An 18,799-nucleotide genomic window follows, 5' to 3' on the forward strand; every position below is an offset into this window, starting at 1 on the left:
AAGCCTTAGACATGTACAATTTAGAACTTTAAAGTCCAATTGACATTTAACTTTTGTTTTAAAGAAGTAATTGGTAATTTCTCATCAGAAAGAGCTTGCAACATTTGGATTACTGTGTGTGTGGATATTGAACATCGTGAACGTTTAATCTTGATATCCAGTGTGGGCAATCTTAAATTAATATTATTAAATTAATTAAGTTATCTTTACCATGGATATCTAAGAGGAATTGCATTGATCCTTAGATCTGCAGAAGATGGAGATCAATCCTTGATCCAGAGATTCACAACAAAAAATTTCTTTACCTTTAGACCTTTCTTTTATATAGACCTTTCTTTTATATAGACCTTTCTTTTATATAGACCTTTCTTTTTAGACCTTTCTTTTATATAGACCTTTCTTTTATATAGACCTTTCTTTTATATAGACCTTTCTTTTGAATGAAATAATTTAAAAATTATGTATTCAGACTCGTTCTCTATATAATATATGTACTCTGCTTGATTGATTGTCTGTTTGTATTGGTTTGAATATACAATAAACGTCAAGGGCCCAACATTTGTATGGGACCTCACATGACTCCAGTGTAGGTTTAAGGATGACTATTGAAATTTAGAAATTGTGTTTTACAACAGACCTTGCTAGCTTCCACAGTATCATTAACTATATTAACATATTTTTTAATTAGAAACCGCGATAAAAAGTAACATATCTACGTGTTTACTTTAATATTCAGAAAAAATAATCTAACAAAAAAGTATAAAAATAGCAAACACTAAAAATATTTATTTAACGGGTGAAATGGGTTAAAAAAAATTAGGCTTACTGAATGTTAACCAGGACCTCTAGTTTAAACGAACTTTACTAAATATTGCATGACATTGTTGCACATTTTGTGGAGCTCTTAACCTAGCATCAAGTTTACTTAACCAAATATTGCATGACATTGTTGCACATTTTGTGGAGCTCCTAGCCTAGCATCAAGTTTACAGAACTAATTGTTTAAACACCTAATAAAAACCCCTTGCCAAAATGTGCAAAAAGTTTAATATTATTAAATATGATCGATTTTGTGAGCTGTCCCTTTTTAACGGGTATATTTAACTAAAGAAGCTAAACTGGTGCATGAAACCAGTCTAACACAATATTGGATTTCGATATGGCAAAATCTTTACACAGGAAATCTTAGGATGGCCAATGCAAAAACAAAGGTTTTTATTTAATCTCCAAAATTCTTTTTCAAGAAATTGTTATGGAGTATTTTACTCGATATAAAAAAAACAAATTAATAAAAAAGAACCTAAGCGTTTAATTTGATCAATAAAATAGATATTTTTTTTTATTTTCTTAAATCTGAAGTTTTTAAAACTGTTCAAAATGAAAAGAGCTCAATGGTGAAATAAATATTTGCGTGATCTTAAAAATACTTTAAAGCTTCTTAATAATATCTTTATAATATCTTCAGTATATGAGACTGCACTAGAGCTTCAAGTAACTTCTGCCTTAATACTATAATAATAATAAAATAATAATAATAATAATCATAATAATATTCATAATAATATAGCCTGTCCTAGCCGCAGCGCTCGGCCCAGAAAGTGTCTTAACCTAACCTAACCCTAAATAATAATAAATAAATGGATATAATTGACCATGTGGCCATAGCGCTCGGCCCCCTAGCCTGTCCTAGCCGCTGTGCTCGGGCCAGAAAGTGTCTTAACTAACCTAACCCTTGGCCGCAGCGCTCGCCTCCCCAGCCTTTTCGAGGCGCAGCGCTCGGCCCAAAATGTACCTAACCTAACCTTAAATAATAATAAAAAAATACTAACCGTCAAAATTAAAAAAAAATTTGCCCTTTTGTCGCATTTTTTGACTCTTTGTCGTTTGACCCTGTGTCGTTTGACCCTTTGTCGCGTTTTTGACCCCTTGTCGTTTGACCCTGTGTCGTTTGACCCTTTGTCGTTAGACCCTGGGTCGTTTGACCCTTTGTCGGTGAATCAAAAATAACATTTTTCCTTAAATTTTTTTCCAACAAACTTTTTGCATTTTTTAAACCTCCCTAGCACTGGCCCACCCATTAAAGTAAAAATTTTCAAAATGAGCTGGCCTTATAAAATTTAGAATATAAACATTGTTACCTATAGATCCAAACAAAATAAAACTAGGAGTAGTCATATTTGAGAACTGACTGAATTGATAAATTGAAAGTTAGAAAAAACATTTTAAAAACATTTGTAAGCAAAAAATCTAGTGTAATTTTTAATTGCAGCTTAAAAGAATTGGGTATTTGCCACAAACTCTGATTTTCTAATCCCTCTTTGCACTTCAATGACCTTAGATATTTCAAACACTAGATTTTTCTAAATTAAATATAAAATTTACAAATAACTACGGTTCTGGGTTACCACAAAGGATGAAACTATAAAAAAGACTTGAAACTGGCCTTTAAATGGCTTATTAAATGATTTGGCAACAAACGAAAAAAGTTTATAGATGTACTCATAAATATGAGAAAAGAAACAGTATAAAGTCAGTACAGTCGTTTCTGAAGTCGCATTCTTTGTGGGTAACCCTGTCTGTAATCTACTATGTTCCTGTTGTAAATTAAAAGGGCATTGATTGTTTTAAAACATTGTCCAAAGTTTTAAAAACATGGCGAACGCCCCCTTTATATATCCTGGTGTGGACTGTTTGCCCTGTAAAGTGGAAAGATTGATGACATGATGGAACCTTCCAGAAAGAAATATGTGAATACTGAATATATCTAAGAAAACTAAAAAGGAATATTTTTTTTCTTTTTTCTAAATACAGGGGAAATTAGTTCCAAAACTAACACCTGGCCCATTTATTACACTGAGTGTTAGAAATGAGCCCAATCTGCAAAATTATCTTTTTCAAGTGTATATATATCTAAATTCAAGCCAAGTTGAACAAAACTATACCATCATTTATTAAAAATGGCTAAAACTAATTATTGAAACAAGAAATGTCAACTTTAAACTAATGATAAGGTGTGAGAATTAGTTTTTGATGAAATTGGTTTTCATTTTCGAACATATTCCTATTTGAAAACACTTAACGCATTTCAGCTCATGTTGCGTTTTCGGAACATATCCTGGTTTTGAGACAGTTACTCGAATTCATAACAATGTAAATTTTCATGCATTTACGCACTTGCGCAATAAAACAAAGGTTTTCAATAAGGTAAAAAATAAACAAAATATAAAACAAAAATACTGTTCTTTTATAATCTGAAAATCATTAAAGCATCGATAAATAAAAATTTAAATATTATTTTGTTCTTACAATGTAGAAATCCGGGAAATTGTTTAAATTTAGAATGCGGGAAATTAAATCAACTTTATTCTATTATTTCATATTTAACAAACAAAATAGGAAAATTAAGATTTTAGGAAAAATTTAGCAGTTAATTTAGTCTTCAAAAATAATTTTTACTTTCAGTGATTTATTTTGCAAGTTATGAAAGTGAGTTTTGTTTTTAATTGTGGATTAGACTTAAAACCGGGTTTTGTCTCAAAAACGCGACAAAATGATTCAAATTCAGGCCGGATATGTTCGAAAATGGAAAACCTGAAATAGTCTTGAAAACGGTGAAGGGTTTTAATATAAAAACAACTCCATTTATCATTTTGATTCCAGAAAATAGTTTAATAAAATGTTGGTTATAGATTTAATTATCGACTTGTACTCTCGATATAGAAAAGCGAGGGAAGGCAACCTCCCCCGCAGAGCTTACAACCCTCATTTTACCTATTTGCGGCAGTGCACGTCCCAGAGAACTTCCAAACCTCCTCAAAACAGTCTTCCGGGAAGGATCTTCTAGTTAGAATCGTCAATTTCTACTTAAAACGGGACTAATCTGAATATTTAAGCACGGTAGTCCAACCTATAGTATCCAATTAACATTTGCATATTTTTTTTTTATAATAACAGAATTCATAATACAAAATATCTATAGATCTTTTTGATATTTGGTTGCAAAGAAAATGAAATTATGTATATAGACTGTCAGAACCAAAAAGTTGTGGATTAAAAAAACGATATTTAGCAATCTTTTGTGTTTTTAATGTTCTTTAAAAGAAAAAAGTTTTACCACTAGCTTAAATATAAACTAAAAATTAATGGAAATGGGTTATGTGGTTATGTACTCTGTACAGTGTACACTGCACAATTGGTTGAGTTTAATGTTAATTGAACTGTTTAAAATCAAAACTTGAGAAGTTGAGACAGTGGTCTTCCTATTCCAAAATTTGATGGGTCCGATTGTTTATATTCTAACCTTTTTTGTTTATATATTCCAATCCTTTTTTTGTTTATATATTCCAATCTTTTTTTGTGTATATATTCCAATCCTTTTTTGTGTTGATATTCCAACTATTTTTGTGTTTATATTCCAACCTTTTTTGTGTTGATATTCCAATCCTTTCTTGTGTTTATATTCCAACCTTTTTTGTGTTTACATTCAAACCTTTTTTGTGTTAATATTCCACCCTTTTTGTCTTGATATACCAACCTTTTTTGTGTTTATATTCCAACCTGTTCCAATTCTTTTTTTGTGTATATAATCCAATCCTTTTTTTGAGTTTATATTTGAATCCTTGTCTTGTGTAGATATTACAATTCTTTTTTTGTGTATACTTGTCAAGCCAACATGACAAATCTTTCAGTCTTAAGGATTAGTCTCAATAGATCGCAGTGTGGTAGCAATATTCCAATCCTTTTCTTGTGTAGACATTTTAATCTTTTCTTGTGTAGATATTCCAATCATTTTTTGTGTATATATTCCAATCCTTTTTTGTGTATATATTCCAATCATTTTTTGTGCATATATTTCAATCCTTTTTTGGTGTATATTTTCCAACCTTTTTTTGTGTAGATATTCCAATCCTTTTTTTGTGTTTATATTCCAATTCTTTTTTGTGTATATATTCTAATCCTTTTTTGGTGTATATTCGAATCCTTGTCTTGTACAGGTATTTCAATTCTCTTTTGTATATATATTCCAATCCTTTTTGTGTATATATTCCAATCCTTTCTTTGTGCATATATTTCAATTTTTTGTGAATATATTCCAATCTTTTTCTGGAATAATATTCCAATCCTTCTTTGTGTATATATTCCAATTCTTTTTTGTGTATATATTCGAATCCTTGTCTTGTATAGGTACTTCAATTATTTTTTGTGTGTAAATATTCCGATCCTTTTTGTGTAGATATTCAATCCTTTTTTGTGTATATATTACAATCCTTTTTTGTGAATATATTCCAAACCTTTTTTTGTATATATTCCAATCCTTTTCTTGTGTATATATTCCAATCCTTTTTTCTTTATATATTCCAATCCTTTTTTGTGTATATATTCCAATCCTTTTTTTGTTTATATATTCCAATCCTTTTTCATGTATATATGCCAATCCTTTTGTGTAGATAGCCTAATCCTTTTTTATTGAGACATTTCAATTTTTTTTGTGAAAATATTCCAATCCTCTTTTGTGTAGATATTTCAATCGTGAAAGGATATAAACGTTGCCATTAAACATCAGTGATGCCCTTTACTTGGAGGGTCAAGTCAATAAACATTATGTACATTCTCTACAAGAACTCCTTTTTATCCGAACATTTACTTACAAATTGGTGGTATGGTGGTTTGAGATCTTTGAAGAAATTAACAATATTGGGTTCATAAATTTTAATTTAATCCCAGTTATCTATTACATATTAGTACAGGGGGCATAAAACCGTGATTTGGCCTACTTTTAACAGTAAGTTTTAGAAAAGGATAATGACTCTGATTGTGAACTAATGTCCCCTGTATTGCAGATTATCATACGTCAAAATGTGACTTTAGCATCATATTTTAATGTTTATCCACAGCAATTAGTAAACTTAGAATTATGCGGATCAAAAAATAAAAAAACTAATTGAACAAAAAGGGCCAAAAGTTTTTAGTCCTTAAAATTGTAAAATCTTTCTCTCTTGAAGGGATTCACAAAGTTTGCATAAAAACCAAAACTTTTTAAATGAGGAAAAAATTTATCATTTGCCAAAACAATTATTAAACTTTTAAGTTCACAGTGTCAATATTGTTGAGACTTTATTTACAAGATTTATTAGTTAAAGAAGTAAACTTATAATTAGCCTAGTATAGTTGGACTAGCGTGTAAGTATACTTATAATTAGTAAAGTATGCTTGGTCTAGCGTGTAAGTTAACTAATGATTAGTACAGTATGGTTGGTCTAGCGTGTAATATACTTATAATTAGTAAAGTATGCTTGGTCTAGCGTGTAAGTTAACTAATGATTAGTAAAGTATGCTTGGTCTAGCGTGTAAGTTAACTAATTATTGGTACAGTATGGTTGGTCTAGCGTGTAAGTATACTTATAATTAGTAAAGTATGGTTGGTATAGCGTGTAAGTATACTTATAATTAGTAAAGTATGCTTGGTCTAGTGTGTAAGAATACTTATAATTAGTAAAGTATGGTTGGTCTTGCGTATAAGTATACTTATAATTAGTAAAGTATGCTTGGTCTTGCGTGTAAGTATACTAATAATTAATAAAGTATGGCTGGTCTAGCGTGTTAGTATACTAATAATTAGTATAGTATGCTTGGCATAAATTGTAAGTATACGAATACCATATTAAACTAATTATTAGTATACCTACATTCTAGACCAAGCATACTATACTAATTATTAGTATACTTACACGCCAGACCAAACATACTATACTAATTATTAATATACTTACACGCTAGACCAAGCAAAAACAATTAATCCACACACACACACGCTCTCCCGGACCAATTTCTGAATATCGCCCCTGATACTAATTACCAAGATATGGTTGGTCTAAAGATTAAGAACTTCTGTTTTCTATTATACCTCTCTATACAAGAAGAACTGGTATAAATGGATCTAGTTAATTACTGTTTTTATTTCTATTAATGATGTTCTTCTTCTAATTATAGTTTACTACAAACAAAAATTCTAAACTCTTTGCAATTTTTAGTGACTCTATGTTTATGGGGGGGGGCAGTCCTGATTCACAATGGTACCCTTGAAATCATAATCTAAATTGTGGAAGATAACATCGTTTTTTTTGCTTGAAAGCATAAGATGGATATCTAATTCATTCTATACCCAGGCAAAGCTTTAAATCGGAAATTTATTTCACTTTACTATGAAGGGTTAGATGAATTTGTACGTTTACAGCCATAGAGAATAGAATATATATTAGAGGGGAATTTACTAGAAAAGAGTGTATAACGGCCATTTTGTTGTACTGTTTCCATACTACAGGTGTACTTCACATATTTATGCTATGTAACCTTTTGGGCCCTGGAATATCATCTTATAGAAAATCTAAAATTAATGTTAAAGAAAACCAAATTATGAAATAGGCTGGTTTCATAATTGACCAATGATCATTTCACATAGACACTATGCCTTTCACTTTACAAACGATGATTTTCCGTTGTAACTATAAATCAAATGATGTTTTTTATTCACCTAATTCATTATAAAGTTTATTAAACAGCTTAAAAAAATTCGAAATTGAAATTAATAGTCTAGGGAACATACTGTATTAATGTACTCTACTGCATATAATTTGTGATCATTTACAAGATTTGTACACTTTGAACTCCCTTTTTAGGCTGAAAGGGACTGAAAAAATTCATACCGAGAGATTCGCTAAATTCCCTTCTAATATATAATCTATTCTTCAAGTTTACTGCCCCCTTCAATTTCAAGTTTACAACCCCCTTCAATTTCAAGTTTACAGCCCCCTTCAATTTCAAGTTTACAACCCCCTTCAATTTCAAGTTTACAACCCCCTTTAATTTCAAGTTTACAACACCCTTCAATTTCAAGTTTACTGCCCCCTTCAATTTCAAGTTTACAACCCCCTTCAATTTCAAGTTTACAGCCAATTTTACTCCAATTTTTAAGATGAAACATAACATTTATGAATTTAATCTTTTTTTGAAAATTTTGTGTTTCGTATCCAAAAGATCCTTAAATATCCCTGAATACAGATGTTTGCTGATTGGTCGTGTACAGTACTTGTACACAATAGAACATGCTGTGGAAAACATCGCATATTTTAGCTGATAATCGATCTTTGTAACTTTCTTATCTCTGACCGGAACATAATAAAATGCAAATCAAGGAAACAGGGGCGTTAAATGTTCCTACATTAATTCATTATTCCACACCACATCGCGATACAAAAATAAATTACAAAGTGATTAAAATCATATTTTCTCGCTGGATAAGTTTGTAAAAGAAAACTGTTGTTTGAATAAGATTAAACTCAGCTCAAAACTTCATTATCTATTATTCTGTCGCTTTAAGATTCACAAAATACAAAATCTGAGTTTAATGGGAGAAAGTTGTTTTAACATTACACAATCTTGGACGGAAGAGAATCTATGTAAGAAATTCAGAAGTTTCTGGAAAAAAACCTGGAAATTAAAACTTTGGTAAAAAGTTACAATTTACAAGTTCTAGGACAAAATGTCACTGAAAATAAAGTCCTAAGTTTTAGATTTCTGTGACTTTTTTCCTAATATGGGGGCTGCCAATAACGGCTCAGGAAATAAAATCCCAGTCCATACATACGACTTAAACCGTAAAAAATCAATTCAATTTCAAACAAATCATTCAGATATTACAACCTATAGTCATCGATTATCTTTCGCCACATTTGCATATATTTGATATTTCATACTAGTTTTGATTTTGTTTTTTAAAATAATATTTAGCTTACAACTTGTTTTCGAACATTCCTGGAAAATATGAAAATGTCGTCTTCGTTACCAAAAATCCTCGAAACCGGAATAAATGTTTTTATAAGTAACTCTGAGATCATAACAATTAAATCATATTATGAAAAATCAACTATATATAAATGTGGCGAAAGATAATCGATGACTATAGGTTGTAATATTTGAATGATTTGTTTGAAATTAAATTGATTTTTTACGGTCTAAGTTGTATGTTGCAATTTTCTCAATTTGTATGGACGCCATGTTATTCGGTATGAGACGTCTTTAGAAATTTTCTCCTTATAGACGCAACAGATAGAAGTAAGATTAGTAGCGATCAAAAGCGCCTTTTTATCGCATTAAGCCTATACCCCCTTTCATTTTTCGCGAACACTCCCTTTAAAGAGTTTCAGGTCGTCTTATAATGAGAGTGTTCGTGAAAAATGAAAGGGGGTATAGCTGCTTACGGCAAAAAATTATAGATGGTGATCGCTACAAATCTTACTTCTTTCTGTTGCGTCTATAAACAGAAAATTGTTAAAAACGACTCATACCGAAGAACGTAGCGTTCAAACAAATTCAGAATAATTCAACAATAACTTATTTCCAAAAAAAATTATTCAGATATATACAAACCTTAATAATCAATTATTTTTCGACGCATTTGTCTATAGTTGATATTTCATAATATGTTTTACTTGTTCCATATATAATATTTTTTAAATGGACGTTTATTTGGCCGCTAGGTTTCTCTGTCGCGATGCTTCTTGAGTTCCACGAGAAAGTGAGACTCCAACGACATCTAGCGACAAGAAAACCGTCGCTTAAATTACATCGTATATGAAACAAGTAAAAAAATATTATGAAATATCAACTATATACGAATGTGTCGAAAAATTATTGATGATTATAACTTGTAATATCTGAGTGATACCTTTGGAATTAAATTGATTTTTTACGATCCGAGTCGAATATTGCAACTTTCTGATTTTTCATGAAATTTTCTTACTTTTTACCCCAGGCACACTTTCAAAATGACTACTTTTCCTGTAACAAACTAAATCTTTGTTTTGACATACTTTCAGTTGTCAGAATTTTATGATTGTTAGCTTTTTGAAAAGCCTTTGACATTAGGAAACGGATTGCACACGCTTTGCAAAGAAATTTTTCAAGTATTCGTATACAACCCGTCAAAAGAAATTTGTACAATTTTATATTTTCTTAATTACACATCAGGATATTCAAAATTTTGCACACATTTTTGCATATTTGAAATAGAATGATCAAGGTATATTTTATCATTTTTGGGATATTTTTGTTTGCAAACATTGTTACTATAAAACTGGATTTTGCAACAAAAAAAACTCAATTTTTGCAAATTTGCAAATATTTTTGCAGATTCTAAAAGTAGAGCATGAGAGCTTTCCAATGATGCATCATTTTCATATTTGGACATCAAACATGGGATTTAGAGGGGGGTCAAATTGATCCCCCCCCCCCCCCAGCGTATCCTGGTTTTCAATTATCCCAGCAGGGATAGGGTTAAGGGAAATGTGTCTGTTTACATTGCACAATTGCTGTATCTCATGTTCATTTTTACATTTAAGTTTAAATGTCTTCCTATTCTAGAGTTTTCTGTTTCTCACTGTACAATGACACAAAAAATTCCCTGTTTTTGTGAATAGTTTTGTGAATGAATTTTCAAATTTTAGAAATTGCATTTTTCGTGACCTTGCGTTATTTATTTATTTAAAGCACTCATGGGTAAAATAAATACAAAAAAATCCTTAAAAAACAGTTCCATCAGGGTCTTTTCCAGGCCACGCGTGTCTTTATTTCGATTAAAAAAACATTTTGAAAAGCTTTCTTCACAATGATATACTTTAATTAACATCATTATTATGCACTACACCGTTGATAATTATGTAGCCAGAGTTATTCCCGGAATTTCAATTTTCAAGATGGAACAGAGAAGAAAATATTCTACAGTTCATTTTAATATTTTTACATTTTTACTTTGTCTTTAATATTGTATGCATATATCTAAAAGGAAATAAAAGCGATACATACTATTTTAATCAAAGCTCAAATTTTCTAATCCTTAAATCTTTGTAACCTGATGGTATACATATTTGATATATTAAACATAGATTTGATATTTGATATTTCAGGGTCTAGGAATAAAATCTAAAGTGAAATTTACTATAATTTGACGTGTTTGTAACTTGTAAGATTTGCCATATCGATATTTAATATTTTCCTTGGATCAGTAAACACTAAACAAGGTTTGATGCTACGCGATAGCTATAAAAAACAGCTGTTCAATATTATTTTAAAACTTTTTTTAAAACATACCTAGCACCTTGATCAATAAGTTAGAGGTCTATTTTTTTTTTGCTTGAGCGGGCCTTGAAATGTTGGACTAGGAACATGTAGATTATCTTATGTCAACCTATATAGGCAAGATCAAAATTCAAAGGGGGTGGGGGGGGGACAAAAGTAAAATTATACAAAAGTAGTCCAATCGGCCAATAGAGTTAATTAAACTCGAATAAGTTGGATGGGCTTTTGACCAGAGAAAGATGAATGATACAAAATATTTCTAATAAAGGAAAGTGTTTATATCTTGAGGGATTAATATTGGAGGAACAACTTTGTTTATTCTTTAGATCAAAGTTTTATCCTTTTTATTACAATTCTATTAAATGATTAATGCGTCATTATTATTTACTGGTATGACTTTTTGACATCTTAGCTCCTCTAGTTTTGATTGTACGTTATATAGGAGAAAAACAAAGAAAGTGTAAAATCTTTCCCTGGGATAATTAGAAAGATGAAAATTTCCATGTATGATAATTAAATTGCTTTATATCGAGTAGATATTCTTAAACAAACCGATTAAAAACCTTTCAGAAAGTAGGAAAGATTCTGCTAGATTAGTCAAACCAAACCAAATTTTTTTTTGTAAAAAAATATTATTGTATGATAAGTATTTTAGGTATAATTTTATTTTAGTTTTGCATAATTTCCATTCATGTAAAAGCTAGTTTAACACTAAACAATAAACAGCTGATCTCTTAACAGAGGGAGGGATGGAAACCACGCCAATTTATAATCCCAAAAATCTACTTATGGGAAAGTGCTTGTAACAGGGTACTCAGATTACTGCTGTGTTTTGGGGGTACTGGGGTTGTACGGGGGGGGGGGATAATTGTCCGAATTTTATTTTTCAAAAATGTTTAGTTTTTACATAGAAGCATTCTGGGTATAATTTTATTCTAGTTTTGCATAATTTCCATTCATGTAAAAGCTAGTTTAACAGCTAACAGCTGTTTTATCAATTTATTTATAGCTTGAAAATTGAAATGCATTTTACTGTCACCATTTTCTCTGTCAGTTCTGTAGCAAGAAATCAGCTTTTTTGAGATAAGCAACAATTAAAAAAAAGAGAGAAAGCATGTATGTCTCAATCTTGATCAGACTAAGCTTCCAGTTTATTAATGAGAATCTATTACATGTATGCAAGAATATAATGCAAGGAAAGTTAATTGCGGTCGTGTATACTCTGCGTACATATTGAAACTAGTTCTCTTTCCGCGGAATTTGTAAACAAGAATAGATGCATCAGTGCAGTGTTCGTTTAGTATCCAAGGAGGTTAAAAGCATTAAATTTTAAAAGTTTTGATAATTCACATAATTGTTTCCTATGACCAGAATATTTCATCGATTTTTTATGTGGAAGATGGATCCCATTTCAGGCTTCGACATCCGTCTTGTGTTTACATTACCGCCCAGAGACAGTACACTGCAGTACAAAAGATGTGTACACTTCTAAAATAATTTTTCTTGCCTTACAATCCTTGCATGTATGAAGGTTACTTGGAATCAATTTTACAGTTCCTTTCAGAGAAAGATATGAGAACGAAATCTTAATTTAAGATCTCCTTTCCAAATTACATTATACTAAACCAATATATCTATATTCCATCTTCTGTATAGATGAATTTAAATTTGTTTTTTAATTTATATAGCTAAAGGATTACACACAAAGATTTAGAATTTCATGACGACCTAAAACTCTTTAAATGAAACAATCTAAAGGTTGATTTTTTATTTGCTTCAAAATTAGTTTTTTACATATAAACCAATTTGACTTTAAGGGACTGTAAAGGAAAAATGAAAGGGGGTATAGGCTGAAAGCTATTCACTTTAGCTCTCGATCACGACCCATGAAAGTTATATCTGATGTTCCTATCTCGAGAAATTGATTTACAACTTTGTCAAAGAACCTGTAAAATCTTTCCCTGGGATGTTTAGAAAGATGAAAATTTCCCTGTATGATAATTGAAGGACTGCAGTATGGTTTTGGTGAATTATATTGACGTACTAAGCCTAGGGGTGTCAGAAATGATTTTTTTGCTTTTTTTTAAAACGTCCCATAAACCTAAAAAAGTTTAATTTTAATAAAACTTTTTGTTCTTGATGATTGCAAATATCTATCTAAAACTTTCTTAAACCGGCATATTTTTCTATATTCATTTAGTTCAGAGTTTGAGTCAAAATAAGTATTAATAAATATTGCTTTATATTGAGTAGATATCATTAAACATACCGATTTAAAACCTTTCAGAAAGTAGAAAAGATTCTGCAGAAAAAAGTTGCCAAACCAAACAGAATTTTTATTTTGTTACAATCACTTTCCATTAAAAGATTTTCAAATTACAAATTGGTGTTTTTGCCATTCCTCCCTCCAATGAATCATCAGCTGTTTAGTTTTAAACCATATAAACATAACCTCTTTTATACTGTTTTACACAAATGAAAATTATGCAAAACTAGAGTAAAGTGCAACCCAGAAAAGCTTCTATATAAGTTCTAAATATTTTTGTACAAAGCAAAATTTCTGTTTGGTTGGCAACTTTTTTTTGCAGAATCTTTCCTACTTTCTGAAAGGTTTTACATCAGTATGTTTAAGGATACCTACTCGATATAAAGCAATATTTATTAATACTTATTTTGACTCAAACTCTTAACTAAATGAATATGGAAAAAATATGCCGGATTAAGAAAGTTTTAGATAGATATTTGCAATCATCCGGAACAATTAAATTTTTATCAAAAATTAAACTTTATAAAAGTTTTTTATAAGTTTTTAAAAATATGCAAAAAAATCATTTCTGACACCCTTAGGCTTAGTACGCCAATATAATTCACCAAAACCATATACTGCAGTCCTTCAATTATCATACAGGGAAATTTTCATCTTTCTAAACATCCCAGGGAAAGATTTTACAGGTTCTTTATACGAAAATTAATATATATACAATTTTGTATAAAAGTAATGGGTTTAAAAAGATCAAATTCAGCAAATATGCAACCAATCTGAAAACGATGATATCCCAGAGAAAGCTAATTGTAACTTAGGTTTACTCCAATTCTAATTTTATATTTGTTATTTCTATTTTTTATAGATTTAATTCATAATATTATTTATACGTCCGTATTGCAGAAATTCCACCAATGGAAGTGCAGTATAGTGGTCACGTGATACAGGCGGAGACACGTGACCAGTATACTGCTCTGCCTTTGGTGATAGTTCTGGTCACGTGATTTAAGTTTAAGATTTTCTAATTTTAACATATATGTATAATTTTAACACAGTTTTATATCAATTTCTCGAGACAGGAACATCAGATAAAACTTTCATGGGTCACGATCAAGAGGTATAAAGTGATTAGCTTTCAGCCTATACCCCCTTTCATTTTTCCTTTACAGTCCCTTTAAACAGAGTTTAGCTGTAGCACGCACAACTGGTATAAATTTGAATATACGATCTGGACCAACCTTTGCGGTCCTAGTTTGAACTGATAATTATTTTAGTGGCAGACCTGTGTTGTAAGGAATTGTGAATGAATATGAAAAAATTAATCAATTATTTCGTTCAGTTGTCTCTGAAGTCTCATCAGCTTTGTAGGTCTTGGTATTTTCTAAAAAGTTCCCATAATAAATGTTTTGCTTCTTTGTCTGAAGAAGTTTGATAGGAATAGCTTTCATTCTGATACACATAGAGAAAAGCATTGATATTTTACAAAAGATTAAAAAAAACATTATGCAGTAATATTAGGTATCAGCATGTGGTGCGCTGTTTTACCAAGGAATTTGGAAGTTTTTTCTAAATCAAGATTTTTTCTAAAAGTTCATATTAATTGAAAATGATGCTAAAAGGAAAAATCAATCTTCTTCCAAAGTTTTTTTCTCCCAGTATTATAGTTTAATGTGAGGATCAGCCTAGCAGGCCAGTTTTCATAAGATATCCCTTAAGCTAAACCTTTATCCCAGAGTCAATATTTTCTATCCTTAAACTTGGTATTTTCGTTTCAGAGATTAACAGAGGTGAAGGGGAAGTAGGGAGTAGGAAGTAGGACATATGTAGGGAGTAGGGAGAAGGAGAAAGTAGGGAATATGTATGGAGTAGGGAGTAGGGTAACAGAGTTAAGAGAAGTCGGTAGGGTTAGGGAGCATGTAGAAAAGGCACTACTCCAATAAATACTTTTAGATCAGTACCAATCCAAGTATAACCTTCCGTATTCTAAGGTATCTGTCTTATAAGATACAACTCAATCAAGATCTCCAGGTTTCTCAATAATATTTTAGTCAATGTCAAACCAGTTACGACTCTATCTGTATTATCAGGTATCTGTCTTACAAGATACAACTCAATCAAGAACTCCAGGTTTCTCAATAATATTTTAGACAATATCAAACCACATATGACTCTATGTGTATTCTCAGGTATCTGTCTTACAAGATACAACTTACTCAAGAACTCCCGGTTTTTCACTAATGTGTTAGTAAATAAAAAACCCGATAGGACTCTATCTGTATTCTCCGGTATATGTCTTACAAGATACAGTTAACTGTAATTCCCAATTAAAGTTAGAGTTATTATTTTTTTAATCAGAGATGGAATTTAAAGAATTTGAGCCGCGGTTTAAATCTGCCAAAACCCGGTTTACATTAAGCGCTGGCTTAAATCTTGAAACTTTTGATACAATTTTAAGTGGAACCAAACATATTTAAGCCGCGGCTTAAATTTAAACCGCCGCTCAAATTCTTTAAATTCGGCCACAGGCCTTGAAAAGTGGGACTAAGGACATGTACTCTCCTATCTCAACTCTAAGGGCAAAATCGAAGAAGGGGGGAATAAACCCCCCCCCCCCCCCAAGTATATTAGACAAAAATAGCCCAGCTGGGATAGTGGTAACTATGAAGATCTGAAGGTTGAAATTGACTTTCTTACCAAAAATAACTTTAAGCTGCAAGGAACATTCAATTAATAAATTAAGATCCCAAAAATTCTGACTGTTGTTTCTTAAGTCTCATCCTTTGAAGGTAATGCTGTATTATAGTATGACTGCTGTATGATTCTTGTTAAAAACAAAGATTTAACTATAAACACACACGAACATTTTTAAACACAACTTTTAGGTATCATAACGCTTTGTTTTAGTTTTACGTTACAATATTTTCAAAATACTAACAGCTAATCTTGTTTGAAAACCTGCACAATTGTATCACTGTGTAAAAACTGAAGTACATAGATTAATTAACAATAACAGATTAAGACTCTAAAATTATGTTTTTAAAGATTTACGAGTATTTTCGTTTACAGTAATCCCGAGGCAGGAGCCTCTGTCTTGTAATTCAACGCTGCCTGCGCGGAACTCCTTCTGCCTCAGGGTTATTGTGAACGAAAAATCACTAAATCTAGAAGGATGACATTTAGTGTCCTATCTGTTATTGTTAATTAATCTATGTTGAAGACATTAAATTCAATCACCCCACATACCCGACCTGGCCTCATCTCTGCCCAAACTTTAAATCTATTTATCTATTCCTTTAAAAGTGTGTACTCACTATTCTATTGATTATCATTTCTTTAAAAAAGATTAAAATCCAGATTTCAAATTATAAAGAATTAAGAAATTTTAATTTAGAAACAAATTTTCTTTGGTTACATGGTTTCATCAGTTTCTGTAATAATCACTTCCCAAATATTTTGGCTTATTTTTGCGATTTAAATTTTTTCTTTTTTGTATGAACTTCTCTTTGCCCTCCAAAAGAATAGTTTATTTAAATAAAAAATCTCAACACTCCTTTTTTATTCAATTCATTGATCGTTAACGGAGATCTAGGTCGTTTTTCATTTTTGATGATTTATTACAGTTGTAATTTCAATTAAATAATGAAAATTCAAAATGTAATGTCCCTTTCAATTTTGAAATTTATTAAAATTATTATTAAATTTTGAAGAACTGCTTTCCAGTAAAGAGGAATGGGAAAATTTAAAATTCGGTGATGGACGAAACCTCTGTAGAGTAAAAAAGTAGATGTTAGTTCCACATTTATTGAAAATATATTTAGGTCTGGGTTGACCCTCGTCAGTTCTTGAGATTGTTTCTTCACAAAGATTAAAAACTTTTGTTTGCTGACTTCAGAAGACGACATTTAACAACATCTAAATATATTAGAGCTTTCAATATTATTTAGATGAGCCCCATTTATCATTACGTTTTTGGCAGATTTTTTGTTTTTATTGGTGGATTTTTTAAAAAATCGAAAATTGTCATTTATTTTCTGCACACAATCCGATCCGACAAACAACCCAAATTTTATCACTTATCATCTTTTCTCCTTGTTGAAAGAATTTATCACACAAGAGGAAAATATGCCCGACCCATTACTACTCTGACTCCTCCTGGGGGAGGGGAGTTATCAATTGATTGCGTAGTTTTAGTAACAAGAACCTTGTATGTTTCTGGATAAGCGTAGGAACCAAATTTGATAGTGATAAAAAGTGAAACTTTATACTTATGTGATTAGTTTATGATGTTAATTAAAACCTAAATATTAAACAGTTTTATCAGATTACAAAAAATTTAATTTAACATAAAAATATACAACTTATACAAAAAAAAACATTTCAATGATTAACATTCACTTGGTAAAATTATTCAAATATTTTAAAAATCCATTTTTATCTATATGTATATTTATATATGTACAGGGTGTCCTAAAAAACTTGACTGTTGGGAGAAGACTTAAAAGTTGTCTTTTATCTCTATAGCCATATAAGGACTAAGTGCGAATATTGTCCATAGCTGAATGTGCCGATTAGTAAATATGCATAAATCATGCATTGTAATTAACCTAATCAATATACGCAAATATATATAACTCCATCAAACCCGTATTGTGATTGCTCAACTAAGTTATATATATATATATATATATATATAACCGCGCATAACTTGTAATTGATTAATATCATAGCAAACCAGGCAAAGGAGAATTTATCATTTATGAATTTTGTGGCTTTGTGACCTCGTAGCTCCTCTACTCTCTAGTTTTAATTTTACGCGCAATTATAAAAAAAGAAAATTTATTCGGTTTCACATAAGAAATTCAAAACATTTTATTCTTCTCAATAGCTCTTCAATATAAGGGGTTATATTCAAAATATATAAGATTTCAATCTTATGTTTAATTTGCTTTAGTTTTATGCGATATTTTACGGTTTTAACATGGGGGTTCTGTGAGGCGTGTATACAGGATTTTAGCCAAGGGGGTGGGGGGCAAAATTTCAGGTGTTACTTTTTAAACGTAGTCTCCTTTTATTTTGTATTTCACAGGAGGGGGGGCAAGAGGACTACTTCCCCCCTGTATACGACTCTGGTTCTTGTCTTTGCTACAGGGTGTACTGTAATTTAAAAAAAGATAAATTTTGTGTAGGGTGTCCCAAATCTTAACAAGATATGTGTTTCTCTCGTATCTTTTCCCGGATATATATGCTACAGAGCGACTGGGATTTTATCGTTATAGGGTCTCTCTTGTTGAAAATATTTATTTTGGTAACCCTGTATTTCTGCATTTATGTAAAATCATGACAGTTTCGACGCCTGATGCTGTCCTGTTTGTAATAAATTTCCTTTAAATGATTTTTGTTTAT

This window comes from Eurytemora carolleeae, unplaced genomic scaffold (genome assembly GCF_000591075.1).
Source record: "Eurytemora carolleeae unplaced genomic scaffold, Eaff_2.0 scaffold106, whole genome shotgun sequence".
Lineage (NCBI taxonomy): Eukaryota > Metazoa > Arthropoda > Copepoda > Calanoida > Temoridae > Eurytemora > Eurytemora carolleeae.